Raw genomic sequence first — 12935 nt, 5'->3', positions numbered from 1 at the left:
ACCACGAATATCTTTTAGGACCGTGGAATATTGGGTATGTAAGTTCCATAGCAACTCTAGATCGGGCTACCTGTAGTGATGTTCCATAGTCCGGACCAGATTGGACTACCTGTAGAGTTTGCAATAAACGAAATAGAGAGGATATGAGAGAAAATAGATCAACACATAATATATGGGTCTACATCCATGGAGGGTAAACCAGTATTTCATGCATAGGAATTACTTTGGTTTACCAGAGATTTATAAAATTACAATTATTGTGTTTAGAAAACAAATCTTACTACAACTATAATCCCACAAAATCGGACTCAATATAGAAAACTTAATATCTTATAATATACATAATAGGAAACTCAATATCTGGTTTCTATAACTATCAATACTTCCCCTCAAGTTGGCGCGTAGATATCAATGGAGCCCAACTTAGACAACATTTGATGGAACTTCGTCTTTGCAATAACTTTGGTCAACATGTCTGCAAGTTAGTCTTCACTTCGAATATAATAATTATTAATAATTTTTATTGAATATTTTCTCTCACAAAGTGACAATCAGTTTCTATGTGCTTGATTATTTCATGAAAAACAGGATTGGAGGCTATATGCATAGCAGTTTGATTACCACGTAACATTCCACTGTTTTGTTACACTTAATTGTCATGTAATGGAAAGAAATTAGGTGAGATTAAGCCAAAAATCAGGAAATCCATTACGCACGGTGATAAGTGAAAAATCTATTACGAGAGCAACGGGTAATTTTGGGAAATTTCTGCGTGTATTTTTGCCTACCCTATTCTTGATTAAAAAAATCTTCTAACCCCTCATCTTCCTAATAACTAGGTGATCCCTTCCTTTTTAAGCTCGTCCCTTATCAGAAGGCATCAACTATCATATATGTGAACAAAGCCTTTTCTGTGCATTTACTGAATCTTGGTATTATACACTAAACATCGTCTATTACAACACCTCAACAGCATGGAGTTGCTGAAAGAAAAAATAGATATGTTTTGGAAGCAACAAGGATTTTTATGTTTCAGATGCATGTTCCAAAAATTTATTGGCTTGAAGTTGTTTTAACTGCTTGCCATCTGATTAACAGACTTCCAAGTAAAATTCTTAAAGATAAATCTTCCCTTGAAATTTTAAAAAATAAAAAAATTGATTTGTCTCATTTATGAGTATTTGGATGTGTGTCTTATGTTCATGTGCCTAGGTAGACGTGATAAACATTTTAGTAGATGTATCTTTCTTGGATACTCCTCAACTCAAAAGGGATACAAATGTTATGATCCCCTTACCAGAAAAATGTATACTTCTAGTTAATTAGATAATGGTTAGGAAAATAGAACTTAGGAAGAGTGTTCAAGAGGTTGTTTTCCCCTGCCTAATATTAGTACAAGTGATGTGTTCATCACACCTGAAACAAGTCATGAAGATCAAAGCAACGTGGAAGAACATCATGATGATCAAGTCGAAGTTGAAGAAACCTTTGAAACTCACCAAGCTGGTTTAGAAGAAGAACACTTCACCCCAACTGATGCCCCATTGCATAGGTCTTTTCGTAGCTCTCAACCTTCCTCTAGACTTCAAGATTTTTATACTTACCATGCAATTTCTTATTCTAATCAAAATTATATTTCCCATGAAAATATCTCTCCTAGCTATTTTTTCGTTTTTGAGTTCCATCTCTAATAGTTCTAAGCCAACTAATTTTCAAGATGTATTTCTCAAACTGTGTGAAGGAAGACCCTAAGGGGCCGTTCGGATACCCAGAAATATATTGTCTGTGAAATATATTACTGGCGTAATACATTACCTGTATATGGATTGTTATTGTTTGAGTAGTATTTAGATGCAACCTGGGAAATACATTGTTAATGTTTGGCTATCTCTGAAAGAAATATAGAAAATGCATTACCAACATTTTACCAGCACGTGCCTATAAACTCTCATTTTTTTTTTTTTTGTCACAAAATTCCACTAAAATGCAGAATTATCATTTCCTTCTTTTTTGTCACAAAATTCTACTAAAATATTGAATTAAAATCATCATCACACCATTCCAAAAATATTTTTAATAATAACATTATCACCATTCCAAAATTTTTTTTTAATAATAACTTGTACCATTTTACATTCATGACACTATTTCCTACTTATTTTAAGTGCCTTTGGCACTTATATGCAATCACATGTTTTTTAACATGAAATTGGTTTCCACATGATAAGTCATTAGAAAAATATAATTGGAATAACATGATTTTATTATGATATGCCTTATTTTTATTTAGTTTTTATAGAAGTCTTTCAAATGTCTCTCTATATAATTTCAAATAAACAATAAATTTATGATACTAAATGTAAAATCTGTAGGGTACGAGTTAAAAAATGGGAAGAAGTTCGATTAGTAAACTAGAAGGTTTGGTAATTGCAATATAAAATTTTGAAGTATTGGAGGAGACTAAAGAGGTATGTTATTTCAATTGAGATTTTAGTAATCTCTTATGAGGATTATGTTGTGTGAAATTTTTTATTATAATTATGTTATGTAATTTATCATTGATTGCTGATTTTTATTTTTATGATTTTTGTTTTTATATGACATTGATGCCTTCAGATGAGGAGATAAGCTTAAAAAGGAAGGGATCACATTATGTTGTGTAAAATTTTTTATTATCATTGTGTTGCGTAGTTTATCATTGATTACTGAATTTTATTTTTATTATTTTTGTTTTTATATGATAGTTGATGGGACGAGCTTAAAAAGGAAGGGATCACCTAGTTATTAGGAAGATAGAGGGGTTAGAAGATTTTTTTAATCAAGAATAGGGTAGGCAAAAATACACGTAAAAATTTCCCAAAATTACCCGTTGTTCTCGTAATAGATTTTTCACTTATCACCGTGCGTAATGGATTTCTTGATTTTTGGCGCAATCTCACCTAATTTCTTTCCATTTCATTACAATTAAGTGTAACCAAACAGTGGAATGTTACGTGGTAATCAATTGTAATTTACATTTAGTATCATAAATTTATTGTTTATTTGAAATTATATAGAGAGACATTTGAAAGACTTCTATAAAAACTAAATAAAAATAAGGCATATCATAATAAAATCATGTTATTCCAATTATATTTTTCTAATGACTTATCATGTGAAAACCAATGTCATGTTAGAAAACATGTGATTGCATATAAGTGCCAAAGGCACTTAAAATAAGTAGGAAATAGTGTCATGAATGTAAAATGGTACAAGTTATTATTAAATTTTTTTTTTGGAATGGTGATATGTTATTATTAAAAATATTTTTGGAATGGTGTGATGATGATTTTAATTCAATATTTTAGTAGAATTTTGTGACAAAAAAGAAGGAAATGATAATTCTGCATTTTAGTGGAATTTTGTGAAAAAAAGAAAAGAAATGAGAGTTTATAGGCACGTGCTGGTAAAATGTTGGTAATGCATTTTCTATATTTCTTCCAGACATAGCCAAACATTAACAATGTATTTCCCAGGTTGCATCTAAATACTACTCAAACAATAACAATCCATATACAGGTAATGTATTAAGCCAGTAATATATTTCACAGACAATATATTTCCGGGTATCCGAACGGCCCCATAGGGTCTTCCTTCACACAGTTTGAGAAATACATCTTGAAAATTAGTTGGCTCAGAACTATTAGAGATGGAACTCAAAAACGAAAAAATAGCTAGGAGAGATATTTTCATGGGAAATATAATTTTGATTAGAATAAGAAATTGCACGGTAAGTATAAAAATCTTGAAGTCTAGAGGAAGGTTGAGAGCTACGAGAAGACCTATGCAATGGGGCATCAGTTGGGGTGAAGTGTTCTTCTTCTAAACCAGCTTGGTGAGTTTCAAAGGTTTCTTCAACTTCGACTTGATCATCATGATGTTCTTCCACTTCGCTTTGATCTTCATGACTTGTTTCAGGTGTGATGAACACATCACTGGTACTAATATTAGGCCGGGGCAAACAACCTCTTGAACACTCTTCCTAAGTTCTATTTTCCAAACTATTATCTAATTAACTAGAAGTATACATTTTTATGGTAGTGGGATCATAACATTTGTATCCCTTTGGAGTAGAGGAGTATCCAAGAAAGATACATCTACTAAAATGTTTATCACGTCTACCTAGGCACATGAACATAAGACACACATCCAAATACTCATAAATGAGACAAATCAATTTTTTCATTTTTTAAAATTTCAAGGGAAGATTTATCTTTAAGAATTTTACTTGGAAGTCTGTTAATCAGATGGCAAGCAGTTAAAACAACTTCAAGCCAATAAATTTTTGGAACATGCATCTGAAACATAAAAATCCTTGTTGCTTCCAAAACATATCTATTTTTTCTTTCAGCAACTCCATGCTGTTGAGGTGTTGTAATAGACGATGTTTGGTGTATAATACCAAGATTCAGTAAATGCACAGAAAAGGCTTTGTTCACATACTCTGTGCTATTATCAGTCAGCAGAACTCTAATCGTGCAATTATATTGAGTGAAAATCTTGGAAAATTCTTTGAATACAGGGAAAGTTTTTGTTTTTTATTTCAATAAATATACCCAACTAACACGAGACTAAGCATCAATAAAAGTAACAAAATATTTAAAGCCAACATAAGAATCAACTGGGGCTGGTCCCCACACATCAGAATGTATCAAATAAAAGGGTTCCATCGAAACATGCATGAAGACTGAAATGGAAATCTTGTCTGTTTTGAGAATTTACGAACCAATGAAAGTTTAAAGATAAAGATGACATTAAAATTTTTAAAACTTTATCTGAGAGGTGTTTGAATCTCCAAAGTCACAATTTATTGATATTAGAATTATCTTAGCTAACAACTAAAGCCATATTCTCTTGATTAAATAAATATAGCCCATGAGACTGTCTTCTATGACCAATTTTCCTCCCTATGGATCGGTCTTAGAAAGTCACCTAATTGGGAGTAAAAATAATATTACAATTCATGCCCTGAGTAATTCTACTAACAGACATCAAGTTAGATGAAAATGATGACATAAATAGACCTTAAGAGTTTTGAGACTTGGAGAAGAAATTGGTCTTACCAAAACCGTGGACAAGAATCAAGGAACTTTACACAATAGATACGACATCCACATTTTTATTGTTTTTGAGGTTGGATAGATACTGTAAATTACCAATCATATGATCTATAGTCCATGAGTCTATTATCCAATGAAAAGTGTTACAGGAAGACATAAAAGCATAAGGGTTACTTATATCCGATAATGAAGAAGAATGATCATATGTGGAGGAAGAACCAATGTTGTTACTTGATTGCCGATAATACTTACAGTTATAGTGATAAGTTTGAATGGTTGCGGTCTGAGTGATAAATATGTCGGTTGTCCTATTATTAATGGGCCGCAAATGTGGATATAATACTCAACACCTAGACTTCACATGTCTTATATTGTTATAATGATCACATCTAGGAAGCCCTCTATTATTACGAACCCATCTATCATCATGATAATTATCAGGGCCTCTACATCTACCACTATTTTAAGGCCTTTTTATTTCATATTTCTCGTTTTTAACAACCAGGGAATATTTCTCAACACTTTCTTTAGAGGTTTTAAAGTCAAAATTCATGATTTTCTTCATAGTTATGTATCTAAGTTTATATTTTTGAAAGAAAGAACGTGAAACAATTTTCGATCAAGCACGATAATTAAGTCCATTCAAATGAACAATTAGAAGTTTGCAACGAAAAGAAGATATTGGAGAGAGGTATTAAATGGTTTGCAATAGTTTGCCGTCCTTGGAAATTTTTTTTGGTAAAGTGAGCAATGAACAAGAGAGAGGGAGCAAAAAAACAAAATATCTTCAAAGGTGTCAACTAGGAACGAGCAAAAAAAGGCAGCTTCAAAGAAATAGCTCCGGCCAATAATGGAAATATCATGTGGAATTCGTAATAAAGGAAACAGACAGGAGAAGAGAGAAAATAGATTAACACAACATATAAGTGGTTCAGCAATGGTGCCTACATCTATGGAGGGTAAACCAATATTTCATTTATGGGAATTACTCTGGCTTATCAGAGATCTATAGAGTTATAATTCTTGTCTTTTAAGAAAGAAATCTCACTATAAATGTAGTCCCACAAAATAGAAAACTCAATATAAGAAACTTAATATCTTGTAATACAAGATAGAAAACTCAATGTGTGGTTTCTATAACTATCAACACAACTTAATCTGACTTATTGACCTTCCAAATAATATTTTCCATCCAAAGAAAAATCTTGTTATGTTGGAAAACAATCAAATTTAATTTTCGACCGGTTTGACCAGCTAATTTGGATGAGTCACACTGGCTCAATAAAGTTGGGTAATTTTTTGTAAGAAAAATATATATGGTGAATCAGCCAAATCACCTATTCTTGTATATTATTACTCAAAAAATATATCTGAAAGATGTATTTTTTATCCAAAACTTTAGGGTTTGATAATCTCCAATTTTGAATTTTTTTTCGAAAAATATAAACATTAGTTTTTGAATTCCTTTTTCTAACCACAAGTGTAACTTTGTGTATGTAACATTTGATTGATGTCTAATCTAAAGATGGATGATGGATAGACAATGGACCACATTGGAATAAGTGACTTGTTTGGCTCATCAAAACTATATTAATTTTTGTAATATATTTTATAGTTTAAAATTATTATCTATATTTTTATTTCTTTTTCCTTTTTGAAAATGCAGTTGAATCAGTTCAGTAAGTAGTCCAATTGAATTTGATGCTAGACCCCGCAACTACTCGGTGGTCCATCTGATTCTAATAACATTCGGTGCATCTCCTCAACTAATACACGAACCTCAAACCAAAAAAAAAAAAAAAGTAAAAAGAGTCTAATTGATTTTGATTGACTTGATCCCTCAATTATTCGGTGGTCCATACGATTCTAATAACATTAAATGTATCTCCTAAACTAAGCCACCAACCTCAAACAATAAAAAAGAAAGGACAAAAACAGAAAACAACTAATGGCAATGTTTATATCCCGCTAGAAAAAATAATATCTTCAGATTGAATAGAAACTCTTTGAATTTTGGATGTCGCTAGATTTAAGTATTTAGGAACTCAAATTCTATTTTATTTTTCAAATTATTCATTGGGTAAGTCTAACGTGTATCCTAGAATTTCATGTCGAAAAATTGTTCCTATGTCCTTTGCCTATGGAAGTAATTTCGTAGTATGTTCTAACATAAGTATGTAGTTAAATAATTAGACTTTTTTTATCATTGTTAATCATCATCATTATCACCAGATTCTTTTTCCAACTAATTGCAATCGGCTACATAAATTCTAGTCTGTCATTCTACTCTATTAAGGGGTCATACCCCATGTAAGGCCATAAATCCTGTTGAATTTGCAATAAAAGAAATAAAGACGAATGAGTGAGAGAGAAGAAGAATCAATGGTTCGACAATGGTGCCGATATCTACGGATGGTAATCTCATTCATGGGGATTATTCTGATTTACCATAAATTTATAGAGTTACAATTCTTGACTTTTAAAAAACAAATCTCACTATAATAGTAACCCCATAAAATATGAAACTCATTATAAGAAACTTAATATCTTATAGTATAGAAGAAAGGAAACTCAATATATACTTTCTATAATTGTATCATTTTGAGCCTACTTCTTTCCCTTTTTTAGCTTTCCAGATAAACTAACTCGTACCTCCACATAGATATTGAATTCGATTTGCGCCACACATGGCAAGCCCACGTAAGTCTACTTTTTCTCATCTTATCGCGCTATTGGTACCACACCTAAAGTCTCCTGAATGTATTCATTTTGAATTCTATCCCTTCTTGTCTTGCCACTCATCCATCTCGACATCCTCATCTCAGTTACACTCAAACTATGGGTATGTTGTTTCTTGACCGCCCAACATTCAGCCCCATAAAAAATATATGGTCTCACAACTGTGTTGTAGAATATGCTCTTCTGCTGCATTAGTATGCAATGATCATATTAAACTCTAGTAGCTTATCTCAACTTCGCCATTTTATATGAGGCGGCATCCTTAAATAGTTAAAGTAAGACACACGTTCAAACTTTGTTGGATCTAGTTTTGGAGTTGAAAATCCTTAAACAAACTTTTTCCTTACTTTATTGATATAGTTGGGATTTTCTTAGCCCTTTCTCACAAGGACCGACTACTTTTACTTTAAAAGAAACTATTGACAACGTTCTACCTTGCCCATCTAGCAGCATAAAAGTTTGGGCGGGGTAAACAGTCAATTATTTTTACTTTGAAGAGCTTTATTAATATTTATGCAATCTTTAATGGAACTCTATTTTAAAATTAGGGCTAGTCCCTGTCTGAGCCGGCCTCCTCATAGGTGATGTATTCGACTTTCGCCACATATAGCAAGCCCACCTAAGTCTACTTTTTCTCATCTTATCGGGCTATTAGTACCACACCTAATGTCTCATGAATGTATTCATTTTGAATTCGATCCCTTCTTGTCTTGCCACTATCATCTCAACATCCTCGTCTAAGTTTACATTCAAACTATGGTTATGTTGTTTTTTGACTGCCCAACACTCGGCCCCATAAAACATATATGGTCTCTCACAACTGTGTTGTAGAATATGCTTTTTTGCTTCATTGGTATGCGGTGATCATATTAAACTCTAGTAGCACATCTTCACTTCGCCCACTTTATATGAGACGGCATCCTTAAATAGTTAAATAGTTATATGAGACGGCATCCTTAAATAGTTATATGAGACGGCATCCTTAAATAGTTAGATCTAGTTTTGGAGGTGAAAATCCTTATATAAATGGTTTCCTTACTTTATTGATTTGGTTGGGATTTTCTTAGCCCCTTCGCATAAGGACCGACTACTTTACTTTAAAAGAAAATATTGACAACGTTGTACCTTACCCGTCTAGAAGCATAAAAGTCTGGGCGGGTTACAGAGTAAATTGTTTTTACTTTGAAGAGCTTTATTAACATGGATGCAATCCTTAATAGAGCTCTATTTTAAAATCGGGGCTAGTCCTTGTTTGAGCCGGCTCGTAACAGGGTCCAAGGTCTAAGTTTAAAGAACCTGATTTTCTTTGATTCCTATATCTTTTATTTTATTCTTTTATTATCCAATTCCAAAAATTGGAAAACAAAAGATTCTCTAGAGAAGCAGTGAACGGATTCTAAATCAGCCAAGTTGGCTCGGATTACATGTTGACTAGTTCAATCCACCGGTTCGAAAAATTTATAAATAGTGGCTGTACCGTTGCATGACAGCGAATGTGCCAATATAAGTTCATTCTAATTGCGTTTTGGACAAGTATTGTTTTCCATATATTTTAGTTTAAAACATGCTATATCTCTACGCCCTCCCATACGTAGGTCACATTCTCCCTTATATAAATATGATAATGTAAATAGGGTATGGTTTTGCCTTATTGTATAATAGATGTAAGGCACACATTTAAAATTTACTTAGAGATGTCATTCTAGTATGAGAATTCTTATGGTAGCTTGATAATCTATTTTCATCCCTAATTATAATTTAATGTTCAAAAAATAATGCAAATCGAGCATATGAATAAACACCTGAAAGCCTTAAAAACATATGGTCTAGATTACTTACTACAAGATGCATTATTTTTTTGACTTGCAATTTATTTTTCCTTCATGTCCGTGCATCTCGAAGTCAAGATGATCAATTGGATGGTTGGAGTGTTAGAACATTCTTTTCCATAAGAGTGTTCCTAGTAATAAAATTTAGAATTTCAAAAATCATACAGATTGAGCAGATCAATAAACACCTGACAACCTTGAAAACAAATGTTCTAGAATACTTGTTACAAGATCCATTTTTTGTAGTACTTGAAATTCTATTTTCCTTCCTATCCACGTTTCTTGAAGTCGAGATGATCAATTGGAGGGTTCTAGCGTTAGAGCACTATTTTCTATAGGACACGGTTTCTGTGCGGCCAGCCCTCATATTGTAGAAATGCAAGCTTGGCAATAAATATATTTTTAAAATATAATTTGGTCCTAATTTTTAGACAATATATAATCTTTAACATGAAGATCATGAATATGAGAAAAAAAAAAAAGAATTTGAAAACTAGAAATAATAATTATATTAAAAAAACATTAAGACCGTTAGTTATACTTATTTTTAGATGGAACACCTACTTGCATCCAGTTTTAAAATGGATACTTTATACCTCTGGACCGTATGAAACAGTATTCCTTTTGTATAAACTTTTCTTTATATAAATCTCCTCAAGAGTAGTAGGTGACCGGGATTCCAGGCAAGTGAAAAAGACAATTGAGCTGCACTAATAATTAAATCCAAGACAATTTTCTTTATATTTATGTCAATTTTAAAGAATCTAACACTTTGTATTTTGAGAACGAGGGTAAAAGAATAAGACAATAGGTCCATGAAGAATGATATGTGCGCTCACAAAGGTATCTACGAAGCCCAACACTTGTACTCGAGGATGAGAGCAGAAAAATATGACAATAGGTGATACATGGAGACTTACAAAGGTATCTATTAAGCCCATATGCTAAATCGTTGTCGTTTGTCTTTAAAGCATCTCACACTTCATTTAACTCTAATATTTTTTTTTGGGAGAAATTTATGCACACATCCCTATATATTTACGTCATTATCAAAACTTTTCTTGACTTGTCTCTCTCTCTGTCTCGTATCTACGGTGTCCATTATCTTAAATCGGTTTGAAGCTTGGGTTTCTGCTCGACTCTCTTTATATTTTAACCCCTTTATCTATTTCGATTTGAAATTTTTTGTTATTGTTTAACTCCTTTATTGGCTTCTCTATAGCTAGGGTTCACTAAGGCTTTCTAATTTATTAAAAATTGGGTTTGAGAAAGATTTATCTCTGATGGGGCAGACGGAGAGAGAAAATTTTAAAATGCTATTTCTGTAATAACCTTATCTATTATTTATTCAATTTTTTAACCCATTTACCTTCTTTTGCAAATCATCAACTAGACCTGAAATTCTATGGAGTTGGGATGGGACTGGAGCGAAAATATAAAAGCTCATTTTGAGTTTAGAACACTGTCAAGAAAATTGACTCCGCCAAGGTACTCAGCCTTTTGCAAGTGGACGTTTCGAAACGTGGATGCTTAAATGTTGAATGTTTAGACAAACATTATACTCCAAATAGAAAACCAGTGGATATAACAGTCGGGGCCAAATTTACCCATGCATTTCATATCAGAAACACAGGCTTTATATTTATACTGAGCACTGAACAATTCCGAAGGTTTAATACTCTCTTACATTTTACATCGGCAGAAGTAAATAACCCGAAAACCTTTGATTCTTGCCTTGAAACCTATATATTTGTTTTTAAATGAAGAAAATATACAGACATATCAAAAAGAAAAAGATAACATTGAGGGTATATTGGCCCATATACTTATGGATGTACGCAGGGGTGTTATCCTACTAGTCCGGTCTTTCTAGGAGAAAGGGTCTCAAGTGAATCGTAGGGAATGATTATATCTCTCTTCGTGTCTTGTATATCTTACTCTCTTTTCCAGTCTTAAATCTTATTGAGGTTGAACCTCGTAAGAACACTTATGTCTACTGAATTGTGTCTATCAAAATGTGCGACCTCTCTTCAATTAAGAAGTCCCTTTTTTATACTGCTCAATTATGGTATTTCAAGAGATAACCATGCATTTCCTATCTTTGAATCTTCACCCTCCATCTTCATCGTGGGCTTATCCATTCATTTGAATCACAGAGTTTGTAGGGCGTAGTCCTTATCATCATGATGTTGTTTACCTCTTGTATTTATCTTTTCACGATGTTGATCTCACTGTTGGGTTGTTCATGCTGATAAAATCGTTTGGCGCTTGTCTTTGAATTTCAAACATTCGAATCTCATGATCTCATGGGAGCAAAATCAAAGATTTTTTAGTATCATCATTGTTGTTAATGGGTTGCAACCACTTCTGTTGTTCAACTCAATCCATGTTATACCTTTTAAGGGTGATAAAACAAGGAGCCAAGAGTTCAACAATGCTGATCTAATAACAAAATTCCTTGCACTGAGGAAGCAAATTCCCCATCAGTAACTCAATGTTGCATGAAACATAAAATTTTTAAGGCTTTAACTGTCGGACGATGATGATGATGATGAGTTGAGCCATCTTCGAGCAGCTTGAGACTACCGATTAACATGCTGATGGTTTAAGCCATCCCTGGGCAGCTTGAGACTACCGTAGCTATTGAGATGGGTTAAGCCATACCTAGGCAGCTTTAGATTGTCGTTGAGACTGAGATGGGTTAAGCCGTCTTTGGGCAGCTTTAAACTGCCATTGAGACTGAAAAGGGTTAAGTCATTTCTGAGCAGCTTTATAATACCGTTGAGACTGAGATGGGTTAAGTCATCGCTAGGTAGCTTTAGACTGCCGTTGAGACTGAGAAAGGCTAAGCCATCTCTGAGCAGCTTTAGACTACCATAGATATTGAGATGGGTTAAGCCATCCTTGGGCAGCTTTAGATTGCTGTTGAAACTGAAATGGATCAAGCCATCTTTGAGCAGCTTTAGACTGCCGTTGATACTGAGATGAGTTTACCCATCTCATAGCAACTTTAGACTATTGTTGAAAATGAGATGGATTAAGCCATCTCTGGGCAGCTTTTGACTACCGTTGAGACTGAGATGGGTTACGCCATCTCTAGGCAGTTTTAGACTGCTGTTGAAATTAAGATGTGTTAAGCCATCTCTAGGCAGCTAATGACTGCCATTGAGACTGAGATAGATTAAGCCATCTTTGGACAACTTTAAATTGCTGTCAAGACAGAGATGGGTTAAGCCATCTTTGGGAAGTTAGTTGTAAATCTTCCATC

The sequence above is a fragment of the Amborella trichopoda genome, chromosome 10, assembly GCF_054954075.1.
Source record: "Amborella trichopoda isolate Santa Cruz 75 chromosome 10, AtrichopodaSantaCruz75HAP2 v2.0, whole genome shotgun sequence".
Taxonomy (NCBI): Eukaryota; Viridiplantae; Streptophyta; class Magnoliopsida; order Amborellales; family Amborellaceae; genus Amborella; species Amborella trichopoda.
This window is presented reverse-complemented; position numbering follows the sequence as displayed.